This window comes from Mesoplodon bidens (genome assembly GCF_964165515.1).
Source record: "Mesoplodon bidens genome assembly, contig: HAP1_SCAFFOLD_42, whole genome shotgun sequence".
Lineage (NCBI taxonomy): Eukaryota > Metazoa > Chordata > Mammalia > Artiodactyla > Ziphiidae > Mesoplodon > Mesoplodon bidens.
In genome coordinates, this window is record NW_027671544.1 from 2,105,476 (window position 1) to 2,126,226 (window position 20,751).

Consider the following 20,751-nt stretch of genomic DNA (forward strand, 5'->3'; position numbering starts at 1 on the left):
GGAAAGAGAACAGAGTCTCACATTTAGAAAACACTCTTATGCCTGTTTAAGCGGGAAGGAGAGGTGGGGTGATGCATAAAACCAGAGTTTGATATAAGCACAGGTACCGTTCCAAAAACCAGCTATGGAATAGACAAGACCTACACCTTCCTCAGTGAAAGGGATCAAAACCCCATATTTCTGGCAGAGGAATATATCTGAGTAGTAAGAATCATAAAACCTATGTATTGATATGTCTCTGTAAGGGAATCAAGTGTGTGTAGACTGACATAAAAATGGCAGCGAGAATCAACTCAAACCCACTATAAAAAGAAATGTCAAAAAGAAAACAAAAAAAAACAGGGAAATCCTTTACAATTATTTCAGGGTCTCTTAGGACACCTGGAATGACCCTATCTACAATGACAGCTAAATGTGGCATAAGGCTAGATACTAGGGACTGAGAGGATTGGTGAGATTGGGTGAGCAAATGCAGACCCTTTAAAGCAATAATGCATGGCACCCATTATATGGGTCCCAACTCTCCAGATTGAAGGGAATATTACCACATCGGTAACATGTACGGGAAACCTAGAGAATGGACACACCGTGAATACGAAAGGTTTCTAAAACTCAATGAATATTCCCTCTCCTGGTGTTCCTGTTTGACTTTCCAACTGCTTTACTATCAATCTCCAAACTTGGAGAGATAACCCTTTAAGCTCCTGGTTCGCACAGGTTGCCAATTTGACAGAGGATGGAAGGGAAGACGGAGAACCAATGAGAGAGTAGCTGTTAGGCATTTGGAAGGGCACATGTCACTCTAATTTCCCGGCAGGAAGAAGAATTTACCAAAGTATCAGCCACCCACCGGGAACCAGTATAGGTCCTGAACCAAAATTTTGGACTTGCGTACAGCTCACAAAAAACGAGTTGAAAAATGGACCTCAGGGGCACAGCACTTCACAAACTGGCAGAGTAATAAAGGACAACTCTCGTCCAAAAATCTGCTGAGGGAAGGCAACGAGGCCAACTTGAAAGTGAGGCAGATTAGCAGGAATCTGATTTCAAGAGGTACGTAGGAATCACCTGTAAAGCACAGGAAGAGGGGCACAACTTCGACAATGATGCACTTGGCCAAAAAGGGCGTATGCGTTTTCTCCTGAATATATTCAGGAGAAAATGCATACGCCCTTTTTGGCTAAGCAAGCAAGCGGGCAATGCAAATCTGCACTAGAAAGAAGTATCACTTCCCACCGGTCAAAAGGGATATCCACAAAATATATAAAAACCAGAAAGGCAAGACTGGCCCTGGAGAACAGGAGCCTTGTTATGCTGATGGGCAGGATGTAAATTGCCAACTGCCTCACTGGAGTGGTGCATTGTGTTCCCAAAAACAAGTAAACAACAGAGCTACAGAGCCATGGACACCTCAAGTCTAGGGAATATACCTTTGGAAAACTGAAAATCAATAAGACAGAGCAACCCCCAAATTTAGGGCTCCACTGCTTACAAGAACCTCAACTAGGGTACACCTTCAATACCCCAGGAAATATAAACATAGTTCAAATATAGTGGTACTTTCGTACGATGGAATATCCATCAGCCATGAAATCAATGTCATAAGACCAGTAACAGCAAAGTGAGTGGATTCAGGTACGATGATTCTAAATGAAATAAGTCACACAGAAAAAGAAACTTATCATAAGATATCACTTATGAAGATCCTGTAAACATGGCTACACATGAACTGAGTTAGGAAATTGAACATGGTTTCACATTTAGAAAACACTCTTATGCCTGCTTAAGGGGGAAGGAGAGGTGGGGTGATGCATAAAACCAGAGTTTGATATAAGCACAGGTACCATTCCAAAAACAAACTATGGAATAGACAAGACCTACACCTTCCTCAGTGAAAGGGATCAAAACCCCATATTTCCCGCAGAGGAATATATCTGACTAGTAAGAATCATAAAACCTATGTATTGATATGTCTCTGTAAGGGAATCAAGTGTGTCTAGACTGGCATAAACATGGCAGCGAGAATCAGCTCTAACCCACTATAAAAAGAAATGTCAAAAACAAAACAAAAAAAAACAGGGAAATCCTTTACAATTATTTCAGGGTCTCTTAGGAAACCTGGAATGACCCTATCTACAGTGACAGCTGGATGTGGCATAAGGCTGGACACTTGGGACTGAGAGGACTGGTGAGATTGGGTGAGCAAATGCAGACCCTTTAAAGCAATAATGCATGACACCCATTATATGGGTCACAACTCTCCAGGTTGAAGGGAATATTACTACAGGTATAACATGTACGTGAAACCTGGAGAACTGACACACTGTGAATACGAAAGGTTTCTAAAACTCAGCGAATATTCACTCTCCTGGTGTTCCTGTTTGACTTTCCAACTGCTTTACTATCAATCTCCCAGCTTGGAGAGACACACCCTTTAAGCTCCTGGTTCGCAAAGGTTGCCAATTTGTCAGAGGATGGAAGGGAAGAGGGAGAACCAATGAGAGAAAAGCTGTTAGGCATTTGGACGGGCACATGTCACTCTAATTTCCCTGGAGGAAGAAGAATTAAACAAAGTCTCAGCCACCCACCGGGAACCAGTATAGATCCGGAACCAAAATTTTGGACTTGCGTTCAGCTCACAAAAAACGAGTTGTAAAATGGAGCTCAGGGGCACCGCAGTTCACAATCTGGCAGAGTAATAAAGGACAAGTCTCGTCCAAAAATCTGCTGAGGGAAGGCATGGAGGCCGACTTGAAAGCGAGGCAGAATAGAAGGAATCAGATTTCAAGAGGTACGTAGGAATCGCCTGTAAAGCACAGGAAGAGCGGCACAACTTCGACAATGATGAACTTGGCCAGAAAGAGCGTATGCGTTTTCTCCTGAATATATTCTGGAGAAAACGCATACGCCCTTTTTGGCCAAGCAAGCAAGCGGGCAATGCAAATCTGCACTACAAAGAAGTATCACTTCCCACAGGTCAAAAGGGACATCCACAAAATATGTAAAAACCAGAAAGGCAAGACAGGCCCTGGAGAACAGGAGCCTTGTTATGCTGATGGGCGGGATGTAAATTGCCAACTGCCTCCCTGGAGTGGTGCATTGTGTTCCCTAAAACAAGTAAACAACAGAGCTACAGAGCCATGGGCACTTCAAGTCTAGGGAATATACCTTTGGAAAACTGAAAATCAATAAGACATAGCCACCCCCAAATTTAGGCCTCCACTGCTTAGAAGAACCTCAACTAGGGTACACCTTCAATGTCCCAGGAAATATAAAAATAGTTCAAAAATAGTGATACTTACGTACGACGGAATATCCTTCAGCCACGAAATCAATGTCATAACTCCAGTAACAGCAAAGTGAGTGGAATTAGGTACGGTGATTCTAAGTGAAATAAGTCACACAGAAAAAGAAACTTATCATAAGATATCACTTATGAAGATCCTGTAAACATGGCTACATATGAACTGAGTTAGGAAAGAGAACACAGTCTCACATTTAGAAAACACTCTTATGCCTGCTTAAGTGGGAAGGAGAGGTGGGGTGATGCATAAAACCAGAGTTTGATATAAGCACAGGTACCGTTCCAAAAACCAACTATGCAATAGAAAAGACCTACACCTTCCTCAGTGAAAGGGACTCAAAACCCCATATTTCCCGCAGAGGAATATATCTGACTAGTAAGAATCATAAAACCTATGTATTGATATGTCTCCGTAAGGGAATCAAGTGTGTCTAGACTGGCATAAACATGGCAGCGAGAATCAGCTCAAACCCACTATAAAAAGAAATGTCAAAAACAAAACAAAAAAACAGGGAAATCCTTTACAATTATTTCAGGGTCTCTTAGGAAACCTGGAATGACCCTATCTACAATGACAGCTGGATGAGGCATAAGGCTGGACACTTGGGACTGAGAGGATTGGTGAGATTGGGTGAGAAAATGCAGACCCTTTAAAGCAATAATGCATGGCACCCATTATATGGGTCCCAACTCTCCAGGTTGAATGGAATATTACTACAGCTATAACATGTACGGGAAACATAGAGAATTGACACACAGTGAATACGAAAGGTTTCTAAAACTCAACGAATAGTCCCTCTCCTGGTGTTCCTGTTTGACTTTCCAACTGCTTTACTATCAATCTCCCAACTTGGAGAGACACCCCCTTTAAGCTCCTGGTTCGCACAGGTTGCCAATTTGGCAGAGGATGGAAGGGAAGAGGGAGAACCAATGAGAGAGTAGCTGTTAGGCATTTGCACGGACACATATCACTCTAATTTCCCGGCAGGAAGAAGAATTAAACAAAGTCTCAGCCACCACCCGGGAACCAGAATAGGTCCTGAACCAAAATTTTGGACTTGCGTTCAGATCACAAAAAAACGAGTTGAAAAATGGAGCTCAGGGGCACAGCAATTCACAAACTGGTAGAGTAATAAAGGACAACTATCCTCCAAAAATCTGCTGAGGGAAGGAAACGAGGCTGACTTGAAAGCGAGGCAGAATAGCAGGAATCAGATTTCAAGAGGTACATAGGAATCGCCTGTAAAGCACAGGAAGAGGGGAACAACTTCGACAATGATGCACTTGGCCAAAAAGGGCGTATGCATTTTCTCCTGAATATATTCAGGAGAAAACAAATACGCCCTTTTTGGCCAAGCAAGCAAGCGGGCAATGCAAATCTGCACTACAAGGAAGTATCACTTCCCACAGGTCAAAAGGGACATCCACAAAATATGTAAAAACCAGAAAGGCAAGACAGGCCCTGGAGAACAGGAGTCTTGTTATGCTGATGGGCGGGATGTAAATTGCCAACTGCCTCCCAGGAGTGGTGCATTGTGTTCCCTAAAACAAGGAAACAACAGAGCTCCAGAGCCATGGGCACTTCAAGTCTAGGGTATATAGCTTTGGAAAACTGAAAATCAATAAGACAGAGCCACCCCCAAATTTAGGGCTCCACTGCTTACAAGAACCTCAACTTGCATACAACTTCAATATCCCAGGAAATATGAACATAGTTCAAATATAGTGGTACTTACTTACGATGGAATATCCTTCAGCCATGAAATCAATGTCATAAGACCAGTAACAGCAAAGTGATTGGATTCAGGTACGATGATTCTAAATGAAATAAGTCACACAGAAAAAGGAACTTATCATAAGATATCACTTATGAAGATCCTGTAAACATGGCTACACATGAACTGAGTTAGGAAAGAGAACAGAGTCTCACATTTAGAAAACACTCTTCTGCCTGCTTAAGGGGGAAGGAGAGGTGGGGTGATGCATAAAACCAGAGTTTGATATAAGCACAGGTACCGTTCCAAAAACAAACTATGGAAAAGACAAGACCTACACCTTCCTCAGTGAAAGGGATTAAAACCCCATATTTCCCGCAGAGGAATATATCTGACTAGCAAGAATCATAAAACCTATGTATTGATATGTCTCTGTAAGGGAATCGAGTGTGTCTAGACTGGCCTAAACATGGCAGCTAGAATCAGCTCAAACCCACTATAAACAGGAATTTCAAAAAGAAAACAAAAAAACAGGGAAATTCTTTACAATCCCTTCAGGGTCTCTGCTGGAACCTGGAATAACCCTATCTACAATAACAGCTGGATGTTGCATAAGGCTGGACACTTGGGACTGAGAGGATTGGTGAGATTGGGTGAGCAAATGCAGACCCTTTAAAGCAATAATGCATGGCACACATTCCATGGGTCCCAACTCTCCAGGTTTAAGGGAATATTACTACAGCTATAACATATACGGGAAACCTAGAGAATGGACACACTGTGAATACAAAAGGTTTCTAAAACTCAACGATTAGACCCTCTCCCTTGGTGCTCCACTTTGACTTTCCAACTGCTTTACTATCAATCTCCCAACTTGGAGATACAGGCCCTTTAACCTCCTGGTTCCCATAGGTTTCCAATTTGCCAGAGGATAGAAGGGAAGAGGGAGAACCAATGAGAGTAGCTGTAAGGCATTTGGACGGGGACATGTAACTCTAATTTTCCGGCAGGAAGAATAATTAACCAAAGTCGCCGCCACCCCCGGGAACCAGTAGAGGTCCTGAACCAAAATTTTGTACTTGCGTTCAGCTCACAAACAAACAGTTGAAAGATGGAATTCAGGGGGCACAGCAATTCACAAACTGGCAGAGTAATAAAGGACAACTTTTGTCCGAAAATCTGTTGAGTGAAGGCAACGAAGCAGACTTGAAAGCGAGGCAGAATAGCAGGAAACAGATTTCAAGAGATAGGTTGGAATTGCCTGTAAAGCACAGGAAGAGGGGCACAACTTCGACAATGATGCACTTTGCCAAAAAGGGTGTATGCGTTTTCTCCTGAATATATTCAGGAGAAAACGCATATCCCCTTTTTGGCCAAGGAAGCAAGCGGGCAATGCAAATCTGCACTACAACAAGTATCACTTCCCACCGGTCAAAAGGGACATCCACAAAATGTGTAAATACCAGAAAGGCAAGACAGGCCCTGGAGAACAGGGAGCCTTGTTATGCTGATGGGCGGGATGTAAATTGCCATCTTCCCCATTGGAGGAGTGCATTGTGTTCCCTAAAACAAGTAAACAACAGAGCTACAGAGCCAGGGGCACTTCCAGTCTAGGGAATATACCTTGGGAAAACTGAAAATCAATAAGACAGAGCCACCCCCAAATTTAGGGCTGCACTGCATACAATATCCTCAACTTGGGTACACCTTAAATATCCCAGGAAATATAAAAATGGTTTAAAAAATTGTGGTACTTACATATGATGGAATATCCCTCAGCCATGAAATCAATGTCATAAGAGAAGTAGCAGCAAAATGAGTGGATTCAGGTACGATGATTATAAGTGAAATAAGTCACACAGAAAAAGAAACATATCATAAGATATCACTTATGAAGATCCTGTAAACATGGCTACACAAGAAGTGATTTAGGTAAGAGAACAGAGTCTCACATTTAGAAAATACTCTTATGCCTGCTTAAGGGGGAAGGAGAGGTGGTTTGATGCATACAACCAGAGTTTGATATAAGCACAGGTACAGTTCCAAAAACCAAATATGGAATAGACAAGACCTACAACTTTCTTAGTGAAAGGGACTCAAAACCCCATATTTCCCACAGAGGAATATATCTGACTAGTAAAAATCTTAAAACCTATATATTGATATATACCCATAACGGAATCAAGTGTGTCTAAGCTGGCATAAACATGGCAGCGAGAATCAGCTCAAACCCACTATAAAAAGAATTTCAAAAACAAAACAGAAAAACAGGGAAATTCTTTAAAATTCCTTAAGGTCTCTGATGAAATATGGAATGATCCTATCTACAATGACAGCAGGATGTGGCATAATTTTGGACACTTGGAACTGAGAGGATTTGTGATATTGGGTGAGCAAATGCAGACCCTTTAAAGCAATAATGCATGGCACCCGTTCCATGGATCCCAACTCTCCAGGTGGAAGGGAATATTACTACAGCTATAATATGTACGGGAAACCTACAGAATGGACACACTGTGAATACGAAAGGTTTCAAAAACTCAACGAATAGTCCCTCTCCTGGTGCTCTGGTTTGACATTCCAACTGCTTTACTATCAATCTCCCAACTTGGAGAGACAGCCCCTTTAACCTCCTGGTTCGCACAGGTTGCCAATTTGGCAGAGGATGGAAGGGAAGAGGGAGAACCAATGAGAGAGTAGCTGTTAGGCATTTGGACGGGCACATGTCACTCTAATTTCTCGGCAGGAAGAATAATTAACCAAAGACTCAGCCGACGAAAGGGAACCAGTATAGGTCCTGAACCAAAATTTTGGACTTGCGTTCAGCTCACAAAAAATGATTTGAAAAATGGAGCTCAGGAGCACAGCAATTCACAAAATGGCAGAGCATTAAAGGACAACTATCGTCCAAAAATCTGTTGAGGGTAGGCAACGAGGCCAACTTGAAAGCGAGGCAGAATAGCAGGAAACAGCTTTCAAGAGGTACACTGGAATCGCCTGTAAAGCACAGAAAGAGGGGGAGAACTTCGACAATGATGCCTTTGGACAAAAAGGGCATATGCGTTTTCTCCTGAGTATATTCAAGAGAAAACACATATGCCCTTTTTGGCCAAGCAAGGAAGCGGGCAATGCAAATCTGCACTACAAAGAAGTATCATTCCCACCGCTCCAAAGGGACATCCAAAAAATTTGTACTAACCAGAGAGGCAAGACAGGCCCTGGAGAACTGTGAGCGTTTTTATGCTGATGGTCGGGATATAAATTGGCAACTGCCTAACTGGAGGACTGCATTGTGTTCCCTAAAACAATAAAACAACAGAGCTACAGAGCCAAGGGCACTTCCAGTCTAGGGAATATACCTTGGGAAAACTGAAAATCAATAAGACAGAGCCACCCCCAATTTTAGGGCTGCACTGCTTACAAGAACCTCAAATTGGGTACACCTTAAATATCCCAGGAAATATAAAAATGGTTCAAAAATTGTGGTACTTACGTACGATGGAATATCCTTCAGCCCTTAAATCAATGTCATAAGACCAGTACCAGCAAAGTGGGTGGATTCAGGTACGATGATTCTAAGTGAAATAAGTCACACAGAAAAAGAAACATATCATAAGATATCACTTATGAAGATCCTGTAAACATGGCTACACATGAACTGAGTTAGAAAAGAGAACAGAGTCTCACATTTAGAAAACACACTTATGCCTGCTTAAGGGGGAAGGAGAGGTGGGGTGATGCATAAAAGCAGAGTTTGATATAAGCACAGGGACAGTTCCAAAAACCAACTAGGGTATATACAGGACCTACACCTTCCTCAGTGAAAGGGACTCAAAACCCCATATTTCCCACATAGGAATATATCTGACCAGTAAGAATCATAAAACCTATGTATTGATATGTCTCTGCAAGGGAATCAAGTGTGTCTACACAGGCATAAACATGGTAGCGAGAATCAGCTCAAACCCAATATAAAAAGAAATTTCAAAAACAAAACAACAAAACAGGGAAATTCTTTACAATTCCTTCAGGTTCTCTGGTGAAACGTGAAATGACCATATCTACAATGACAGCTGGATGTGGTATAAGCCTGGACACTTGGGACTGAGAGGATTGGTGAGATAGGGTGAGCAAATGCAGACCCTTTAAAGCAATAATGCATGGCACCCATTCCATGGATCCCAACTCTCCAGGCTGTAGGGAATATTAGTTGAGCTATAACATGTACGGGAAGCCTAGAGAATGGACACACTGTGAATACGAAAGGTTTCTAAAACTCAACGAATAGTCCCTCTCCTGGTGCGCCAGTTTGACATTCCAACTGCTTTACTATCAATCTCCCAACTTGGAGAGGCAGCCCCTTTAACCTCCTCGTTCCCACAGGTTGCAAATTTGGCAGAGGATGGAAGGGAAAAGGGAGAACCAATGAGAGAGTAGTTGTTAAGCATCTGGATGGGGACATGTCACTCTAATTTCCAAGCAGTAAGAAGAATTAACCAGAGTCTCAGCGACCCACCGGGAACCAGTAGAGGTCCTGAAGCAAAATTTTGGACTTGCGTTCAGCTCACAAAAAACGCGTTGAAACATGGAGCTCAGGGGCACAGCAATTCACACACTGCCAGAGTAATAAAGACAACTATCGTCCAAAAATCTGTTGAGGGAAGGAAACAAGCCAGACTTGAAAGCGAGGCAGGATAGCAGGAATCAGATTTCAAGATGTACGTTGGAATCGCCTGAAAAGCACAGGAAGAGGGGCACAACTTCAACAATGATACACTTGGACAAAAAGGGCGTATGTATTTTCCCCTGAATATATTCAGTAGGAAACGCAGACGCCCTTTTTGGCCAAGCAAGGAAGCGGGCAATGCAAATCTGCAGTACAAAGAAGTATCACTTCACACCACTCAAAAGGGTCATCCACAATATGTGTAAAAACCAGAAAGGCAAGACAGGCCCTGGAGAACAGGGAACCTTGTTATGCTGATGGGCGTGATGTAAATTGCCAACTGCCTCACTGGAGGAGTGCATTGTGTTCCCTAAAACAAGTAAACAACAGAGCTACAGAACCAAGGGCACTTCTAGTCTAGCGAATATACCTAGGGAAAACTGAAAATCAATAAGACAGAGCCACCCCCAAATTTAGAGCGGCACTGCTTACAAGAACCTTAACTTGGGTACACCTTAAATATCCCAGGAAATATAAAAATGTTTCCAAAAATTGTGGTACTTATGTACGATGGAATATCCCTCAGTCATGAAATCAATGTCATAAGACCAGTAGCAGCAAAATGAGTGGATTCAGGTACGAAGATTCTAAGTGAAATAAGTCACACAGAAAAAGAAACTTATCATAAGATATCACTTATGAAGATCCTGTAAACATGGCTACACATGAACAGAGTTAGGAAAGAGAACAGAGTCTCACATTTAGAAAACACTCTTAGGCCTGCTTAAGGGGGAAGGAGAGGTGGGGTGATGCATAAAACCAGAGTTTGATATAAGCACAGGTACCGTTCCGAAAACCAACTATGGATTAGAAAAGACCTACACCTTCCTCAGGGAAAGGGACTCAAAACCCCATATTTCCCGCAGAGGAAAATATCTGAGAAGTAATGATCTTAAACCTATGTACTGATATGTCTGGGTAAGGGAATTAAGTGTGTCTAGATTGGCATAAACATGGGAGCGAGAATCAACTCAAGCACACTATAAAAATAATTTCAAAAGCAAAACAAAAAGAGGGAAATTCATTACAATTCCTTCAAGGTCTCTGAGGAAACCTGGAATGACCCTGTCTACAATGACAGCTGGATGTGGCAAAGGCTGGACACTTGGGCCTGAGAGTATTGGTGAGATTTTGTGAGCAAATGCAGACCCTTTAAAGCAATAATGCATGGCACCCATTCCATGGGTCCCAACTCTCCAGGTTGAAGGGAATATTACTACAGCTATAACATGTACGGGAAACCTACAGAATGGACACACTGTGAATACGAAAGGTTTCTAAAACTCAACGAATAGTCCCTCTCCTGGATCTCCGGTTTGACTTCCCAACGGCTTTCCTATCAATCTCCCAACTTGTAGAGACAGCACCTTTATCCTCCTGGTTCCCACAGGTTGCAAATTTGGCAGAGGATCGAAGGGAAGAGGGAGAACCAATGAGACAGTAGCTGTTAGGCATTTGGACGGTGATATGTCATTCTAATTTCCCGGCAGGAAGAAGAATTAACCAAAGTCTCAGCCACCAACCGGGAACCAGTATAGGTCCTGAACCAAAATTTTGCACTTGCGTTCAGCTCACAAAAAACGAGTTGAAACATGGAGCTCAGGGGCACAGCAATTCACAAACTGGCAGAGTAATAAAGGACAACTATTGTCCAAAAATCTGTTAAGGTAATGCATCGAGGTGGAATTGAAAGCGAGGCAGAATAGCAGGATACACATTTCAGGAGGTATGTTGGAATCACCTGTAAAGCACAGGAAGAGGGTACAACTTCGACAATGATTCACTTGGCCATAAAGTGCGTATGCATTTTCTCCTGAATATATTCAGGAGAAGACGCATACACCCTTTTTGGCAAAGCAAGCAAGCGGGCAATTCAAATCTGCACTACAAAGACGTATCTCTTCCCACTGTTCAAAAGGGACATCCGCAAAACGTGTAAAAACCAGAAAGGCAGGACAGGCCCTGCAGAACAGGTAGCCTTGTTATGCTGATGGGTGGGACGTATATTGCCACCTGCCTCACTGGAGGAGTGCATTGCGTTACCTAAAACAAGTAAACAACTGAGCTACAGAGCCAAGGGCACTTCCAGTCTAGGCAATACATCTTGGGAAAACTGAAAATCAATAAGACAGAGACACCCCGTAATTTAGGGCTGCACTGCTTACAATAACCTCAACCTGGGTACACCTGAAATATCCCAGGAAATATAAAAATGGTTCAAAAAAATGTGGTAGTTAAGTACGATGGAATATCCCTCAGCCATGAAATCAATGTCATAAGACCAGTAGCAGCAAAATGAGTGGATTCAGGTACGATGATTCTAAGTGAAATAAGTCACACAGAAAAAGAAACTTATCATAAGATATCACTTATGAAGATCCGGTAAACATAGCTACACATGAACTGTGTTAGGAAAGAATACAGAGGCTCACATTTAGAAAACACTCTTATGCCTGCTTAAGGGGGAAGTAGATGTGTGGGGATGCATAAAAACAGACTTTGATATAAGCACAGGTACCGTTCCAACAACCAGCTATGGAATAGAAAAGACCTACACCTTTTTCTGTGAAAGGGACTCAATTCCCCGTATTTCCCGCAGAGGAATATATCTGAGTAGTAAGGGTCTTAAACCTATGTACTGATATGTCTGGGTAAGGGAATTAAGTGTGTCTAGACTGGCATAAACATGGCAGCGATAATCAGCTCAAACTTACTATAAAAAGGAATTTCAAAAACAAAACAAAAAAACAGGGAAATCCTTTACAATTCCTTCAGAGTCTCTGATGAAACCTGGAATGACCCTATCTGCAATGACAGCTGCATGTGGCATAAGGCTGGAAACTTGGGACTGAGAGGATTGGTGAGATTGGGTGAGCAAATGCAGACCCTTTAAAGGAATAATGCATGGCACCCATTCCATGGGTCCCAACTCTCCAGGTTGAAGAGAATATTATTGCAGCTATAACATGTACGGGAAACGTAGAGAATGGACACTCTGTGAATATGAAAGGTTTGTAAAACACAACGAATTGTCCCTCTCCTGGTGGTCGGGTTTGACTTTCCAACTGCTTTACTATCAATCTCCCAACTTGGAGAGACAGCCCCTTTAACCTCCTGGATCCCACACGTTGCCAATTTGGCAGAGCATGGTAGGGAAGAGGGAGAACCAATGAGAGAGTAGTTGTTAGGCTTCTGGATGGGCAAATGCCACTCTAATTTCCCAGCAGGAAGAATAATTAACCAAAATCTCAGGCACCCACAGGGAACCAGTACTGGTCCTGAACCAAAATTTTGGACTTCGTTCAGCTCACAAAAAATGAGTTGAAACATGGAGCTCAGGGGAACAGCAATTCCCAAACTGCCAGAGTAATAAAGGACAACTATCGTCCAAAAATCTTTTGAGGGAAGGCAACGAAGGGGACTTGAAAGCCAGGCAGAATAGCAGGAAACAGATTTCAAGTGGTATATTGGATATGCCTTTAAAGCACAGGAAGAGGGGCAGTACTTCAACATTGATGCACTTGGCCAAAAGGGCGTATGCATTTTCTCCTGAATATATTCAAGAAAAAATTCATACACACTTTTTGGCCAAGCAAGCAAGCAGGCAATGCAAATCTGCACTACAAGAACGATCACTTCCCACTGGTTAAAAGGGGCATCCGAAAAATGTGTAAAAACCAGAAAGGCACGACAGGCCTTAGAGAACAGGGAGCCTAGTTATGCTGATGGGCAGGATGTAAATTGCCAACTGCCTCACTGGAGGAGTGCCTTGTGTTCCCTAAAACAAGTAAACAACTGAGCTACAGAGCCAAGGGCACTTCCAGTCTATGGAATATACCTTGGGAAAACTGAAAATCAGTAAGACAGAGCCACACCAATATTTAGGGCTGCACTGCTTACAAGAACCTCAACTTGGGTACACCTTAAATGTCCCAGGAAAGAAAAAAATGGTTCAATAAATTTTGGTACTTACGTACAATGGAACATCCCTTAGCCATGAAATCAATGTCATAAGGCCAATAGCAGCAAAATGAGTGGCTTCAGGTACGATGATTCTAAGTGAATTAAGTCAAACAGAAAAAAAAACTTATCATAAGATATCACTTATAGGGTGAATGTACACATGGCAACACGTGAACTGAATTACAAACACAACAGTGTCACACATTTAGAAAACAATCTTCTGCCTGCTTAAGTAGAAAGGCGAGGTGGTGTGGTGCATAAAACCACAGTAATAAATTAGCACAGATACCGTTACATAAACTAAGTATGTAATAGACAACACCTACTCCGGGCAGAATCAACTGGATTCAACACCCCCTATTCATTGCAGAGGAATATATCTGACTCTAATCATTTTAAATCATATGTATTCTCATGTCTCCATAAAGGAATCATATGTGTGTATAATGGCATGAACACAGCACTGAAATTCAGCTAAACCCCCTTATAAAAATAAGTTTCAAAAGCAAAATGCAAAAACAGCGAAACAGAGAGAAATCTTAAAAATTACGTTCAGGGCCTGTGATGCAACCTAGATTGACCACCTTTACACCCATAGATGGATGACACATAAGACTGGACACTTGGGGCTGACAAGATTGCTGAGGTAGTGTGAGCAAAAGAACACCACTTAGAGCAATACTGTGTGCTACCCATTCTAGTGGTCCCAACTCTCCAAGTTGAAGGGAATCTTCCTACAGTTAAAACACGCATGGGAAACCCAGTGGATGGTACACTGTGTAATTGGGAAAGTTTTCTAAAAGGTACCTCATTTTTCCTTTCATCGTGCTCAGCTTCACCATTCCATCTGCATTACTAAAAATCTCCCCACTTGGAGTGTCAGCGCCTTTATCCTCCTGTTATGCACAGTTTGCAAATTGAGCAGAGGATGAACAGGAAGAGGGGAAACAAATGAGAGATTAGCTGTAGGTGTTTGGATGGGCACATATCACTCTAGTTTCCCATCAGGAAGAAGAATTAGACAAAGGCTCAGCCTGAAGCCCCGGAACCAGACTAAGGCCTAAAGCCATCCTGTGGTATTGCAGCCAGCTCACAAATAGGCGATTTGAAAAATGGAAATCAGGGGAACCACAATTCACAAACTTGCAGAGTTATAAAGGACAACTATCATCCAGAAATATATTGAGGTAAGGCAGTGAAGAGGATTTGAATGCAAGGCAGAATTGAAGGAAACAGATTTCAAGAGGTACATTGGAGTCATCTTTAAAGCACATGAAAAGCAACAGAACTTCATCAATGTTGCCCTTGGCTGAAAAGGGACTATGTGTATTTTCTTGATTATATTCGGGAAAAAATGCATACGCCCTTTTTGGCAAAGCAAGCCATCAGGCATTGAAAATCCACACTAAATAGAAGTGTCCCTTACATCCAGTCAAAAGTGCCATCCACAAATAGTGTAAAAACCACAAAAGCAGGACAGGCCATGGAGAAAAGGGAGCCTGGTTACACCGATGGACAGGATGTAAATTGCAAACAGCCTCTCTGGAGAACTGTATGTTGTTTTCTAAAACAGCTACAGAGCATAGCACACTTCACTCATGGGCGTGTATTTTGGGAAAACTAAAAATCCACAACACACAGCCAGCCCTAAGTTTAGGGCTGCTCTGTTTACAAGAACCTCGACTTCGGTACACTTTAAATATCCCAGGAAAGCAAAAAAAATGGATATAGATGTTGTGGTACTTATATACAATGGAATGTCACTCAGACATAAAATCAATGTCATAAGGCCAATAGCAGCATAATGAGTGGCTTTAGGTACGATGATGCTAAGTGAAATTAGCCACAAAGAAAAAAGAAACTTATTGTAATATATCACTTATAGATTGAATGTGAACATGGCTACACATGAACTGAATTTCAAAAGAGACAGAGTTACACGTTCAGAAAACACACTTATGCCTCCTTAAGGGGAAAGGTGACGTGGGGTGATGTGTAAAAGCAGAGTTTGAAATTAGCACAGATACCATTCCATATACCAAATATGTAATAGACAAGACCTACTCCTTTCTCAATGAACTGGACACCAAACACCCTATTCACTGAAGAGGAATATATCTGACTGTTAATAATCTTGAAACCTATGTATTTATATGTCTCCATAATGGAATCAAGTGTATGTAGATTGGCATAAACACAGATCAATGGAACACGACAGAAAGCCCAGAGATAAACCTACATACCTATGGCTATCTCATCTATGACAAAGGAGCTAAGGATATACAATGAAGAAAAGACAGTCTCTTTAGTAATTGGTGCTGGGAAAACTGGACCCCTACACATAAAAGAATGAAATTAGAACACTCCATAACACCATACACAAAAATAAACTCTAAATGGATTAGAGATCTAAATATAAGACCAGACACTATAAAACACTGAGAGGAAACCATAGGCAGAACACTCTATGACATAAATCACAGCAAGATCCTTTTTGACTCACCTCCTAGAGAAATGGAAATAAAAACAGAAATCAACAAATGGGACCTAATGAAACTTAAAAGCTTTTACACAGTACAGGAAAACATAAACAAGATGCAAAAACAACCCTCAGAATTGGAGAAAATATTTTCAAATGAAGCAATTGACAAAGGATTAATCTCCAAACTTTACGAGCACCTCAAGTAGCTCAATATCACAAAAACAAACAACCCAATCCAAAAACGGGCAGAAGACCTAAATAGACATTTCTCCAAAGAAGATATACAGATTACCAAGAAACACATGAAAGGATGCTGAACATCACTAATCATTAGAGAAATGCAAATCAAAACTACCGTGAGGTATCACCACACAGCAGTCAGAGTGGCAATCATCAAAAAAATCTACAAAACAGTAAATGCTGGAGAGGCCTTTACTGGAGAAAAGGGAACACACTTGCACTGTGGGTGGGAATGTAAATTGATATGGGCACTAGGGAGAACAGTACAGAGGTTCCTTTAAATAACTAACAATAGAAGTACCATACAACACAACAATCCAACTACTGGCCATTTGCCTTGCAAAAACAATAATTGTAAAAGAATTATGTACAAAAATGTTCATTGCACCTCTATTTACAATAGCCATGATATGGAAGCAACCTAAGTGTCCATCGACAGATGAAAGGATAAAGAAGATCTGGCACATATATACAATGGGATATTACTCAGCCATAAAAAAGAAGCAAAACTGAGTTATTTGTACTGAGGTGGATGGACTTAGAATCTGTCCTACACAGTGAAGTAAGTCAGAAAGGGAAAAACAAATACTGTATGTTAACAGAGATATACGGAACCTAATGAAGAAAAAAAAAAGATTTTGAAGAACGTAGTGGCAGGACCGGATTAAGGACACAAACATAGAGAAAGGACTTGAGGACACCAGAAGAGGGATTTGTAAGCTGGGTCGAAGTGAGAGAGTGGCATGGACATAAATACATTACCAAATGTAACACCGATAGCTACTGGGAAGCAGCCACATAGAACAGGGAGATCAGCCCGTTGCTTTGTGACCACATAAAGGGGTGGGATATGGGGTGTGGGAGGGAGATGCAAGAAGGAGTGGATCTGGTGATATTTGTATATGTATAGCTGATTCACTTTTTTATACAGCAGAAACGAACACTCCATTGTAAAGCATTTATACTCCAATAACGTGTAAAAGGAAAAAAAAAGAAAGCACATGGATAAACCTACACACCTATGGTCAACTAATCTATGACAAAGGAGGCAAGAATATACAATGGAGATAAGACAGTCTCTTCAATCATTGGTGCTGGGAAATATGGACAGCTACATGTAAAATAATGAAATTAGAACACTCCCAAACACCTTACATAAAAATATATTCAAAATGGATTAGAGACCTTAATGTAAGACCGGATAGTATAAAACTCTGAGAGGAAAACTTACGAAGGATACTCCGACGTAAATCACAGCAAGATGTTTTTTGATCCACCTCCTATAGTAATGAAATAAAAAAGAAAACTAAACAGATGGGACCTAATGAAACGTAAAAGCTTTTGCAAAGCAAAGGAAACTACAAACAAGATAAAAAGACAACCCTCAGAATGGCAGAAAATATTTGCAAACGAATCAATGGACAAATGATTAATCTCCAATATATATAAACAGCTCATGAAGCTCAATATTAATGAAACAAACAACCCAATACAAAAATGGAAGAAAATCTAAATAGACATTTCTTCCAAGAAGACATAGAGATGGCCAGTACGCACATGAAAATCTGCTCAACATCTCTAATTATTAGAGAAATGGAAATGGAAACTACAATGAGGTATCACGTCACACCTGTTAGAATGGGCATCATCAGAAAATCTACAAACAACAAATGCTGGAGCGGGTGTGAAGAAAAGGAACTTTTTTCCACTATTGTTGGGAATGTAAATTGATACAGTCTCTATGGGGAACAGTATGGAGGTTCCTTAAAAAACTAAAAATAGAATTACCATATAATCCAGCAATCCCACTACTGGGCATATACCCAGAGAAAACCATAAATCAAAAAGACACATTCACCACAATGTTCATTGCAGCACTATTTACAATAGCCAGGTAATGAAAGCAACGTAAGTGCCCACAGACAGACGAATGGATAAAGATGTGGTACGTATATACAATGGAATATTACTCAGCCATACAAAGGAATGAAATTGGGTCATTTGTAGAGACCTTGAAGGATCGAGAGACTGTCATACAGAGTGAAGTAAGTCAGAAAGAGAAAAACCAATATTGTATATTAATGCATATATGTGGAACCTAGGAAAATGGTACAGATGAACCAGTTTGCAGGGCAGAGATAGAGACACAGATGTAGAGAACAAACATATGGACACCAAGGGGGGAACGCCATGTGAGGGTGGTGGTGGGATGAATTGGGAGACTGGGATTCACATGTGCACACTTATATGTATAAAATAGATATCCAATAAGAACCTGCTGTATAAAAGAAATACATAAATTTTAAAAAATTAAAAATAAATAAATAACATTTAATAAAGTAAAACAGAAAAAAAGTTTTTCCCTTCACATAGACGTCTTTATATTAATGCATTATTTCCATGTTTATATCACCAAATTAAAACAAAATAGGAATAAATAAAATCTACCTTGAACCAAAAAGAAAAAAAAAAAAAAAAAACAGAAACCACCATTTATACAGAGGAAAATCGTATCAGGGCACTTGATCCAGTGGTAAAAAATTCTTAAGTTGGTCAGAGGTGGGAAATCGTCTCCCATGCAGTCAGCAGCACTCCCCCCCACAAGGAGCATCCTCATTGCAAAGCTGGGGGACTGTGTCGAGGCGTCTGTGAGTAAATGTGAGCTGAGCCCCAGTCCTGCTGCAGCTGAACTCTTCCCACCATTTCCAGGTAAAACACCTGAATATGTACAAGCACTTGCAAGCCTAGAAGAAGGTCTGTGGAGCCACACCAGCGACAGCATGCAGGCTGACTTGGTGCCTGCAGGGCAGCCAGGATGGTCCTGGCCCCAGATGCTCTTCTGGAAGCTTTCCATTTACCTGCCTGAGATACCCCTCCTGCCACGGCCCCCACTGCTTTTTAATTCCTCACCTCTGCCTGGGGAGAAATTCCAGCGGCAGGTATGTGTGACACATCCTCTTCTTTACCAGGTGGCAGACTGGCAACTCCTGCAGAAAGTCCAGCAGAGCCCCACTCACACTGGGCCACCCACAAAGCCACGGCCCCTCACTCCCTCGCACCACCCCAGTCCCGACACTGCTGACGGGGCAGAGAATATGGCGTCAGGCACAGCTACAGGGTCTCTTGCTGACTGGAGAGGTGTTTATATTGACCTTAACCAAGGCACACCTGGGGAGGGTTGGCAGGCAGTGTCAGGCTGCCCAAATCAGCCAATCCTCATCCCTCAGGGGCTCACAGTTGCAGAAAATGAACCTTGCTAAACGGGCCATGCCTAAGGAACAGGTGTGGGCTCTTGAGAGTTAGGATAGACAAGGGGCTGCAGCTGCGGCTTGTTTTCTTACCATTTTATCAGTTCCATGAGTGGAAAACAACTTCAAGAAGACCCTATCCTAATGAGAAGAACCCAGGAGTCAGGGAGAGGAGTGATGTTGGGTGGAGACAGAGGCCTGGTGCCCTGGCTGCAGTGGAAGTGTCTGGAAGACCAGGCAGAGAGAGGCTGCACAGAGTGATAGCCAGGGTCACAGACCTGTCAGAGCTGCTGTTTGTTAGTTCAAGTCCTGCTCTGAGGTGTTCTGTGTCAGCTGTGAGTGACAGGTGAGCTGGGGGTTCTCTGCAAGGTGGGCTATGTGCACAGTTCCTGTGTGTCCAGCCCTGCTGGGGTACCTGCCCAGGTGAGCTCCATACCGCGGGAGGGACTTGACCACGAGAGCCCCGTGGGCTGTGGGGTGGAGGGTGCAGCCCAGGTGAGCTCCATATCCTGGGATTGGCCTGACCACGAGAGCCCCATGGGCTGCTGGAGACGTGGTAAAGCATATCAGGACAGTCTGTGAAGCCACCTAGGTTATATATCCAGTAGCTCCTATTTCCTACACCCTGCTGGTCATTCTACCATCCACCAGGCCATGGCATTCTGTATTAGACTTCAATGATGCCTTCTTCTGTATTCCATTAATCTCAGAGTCACAAGAATTTTTGGCTTGTGAGTGGCAGGACACAACATGCAACCAAAGCAATAATGCTGGGCCGTCCTGCCCCAATGGTTCAAAAATCCCCACACCATCATTGGGGAAATGTCCTCTAAAGACCTAAAAGTTCTACCTCTGTAAAAGGGAACCCTCCTTCAATATGAAGATGACATTCTGATCGCCAGGCCTACTAAAGACGCCTCTGAACTACCTAGCCAAGGAAGGATAGAAGGTGTCCAAGAAAAAGGCTCAAATATCCCAGGCTAAGGTGACATGCCTGGGATTCATTCTAACAGATATTCGGGGAAACGCATCCCAGGATAGGGAAGAAGCCATTTGCAGCCTTACCTCTTCTA

At 42.2% G+C, this 20,751-nt stretch overlaps 1 long non-coding RNA gene across 1 annotated transcript in view; it reads left to right on the forward strand.

The window, feature by feature from the left end:
* The window catches only part of LOC308611258, a 638,467-nt gene extending 629,381 nt beyond the window's left edge, over positions 1-9,086 (forward strand). The window contains exon 3 of the long non-coding RNA XR_014014812.1: positions 8,969-9,086. This is a non-coding gene — a long non-coding RNA (uncharacterized lncRNA). The remainder of the gene's footprint in view (positions 1-8,968) is intronic.
* Positions 9,087-20,751: the final 11,665 nt, after the last annotated feature.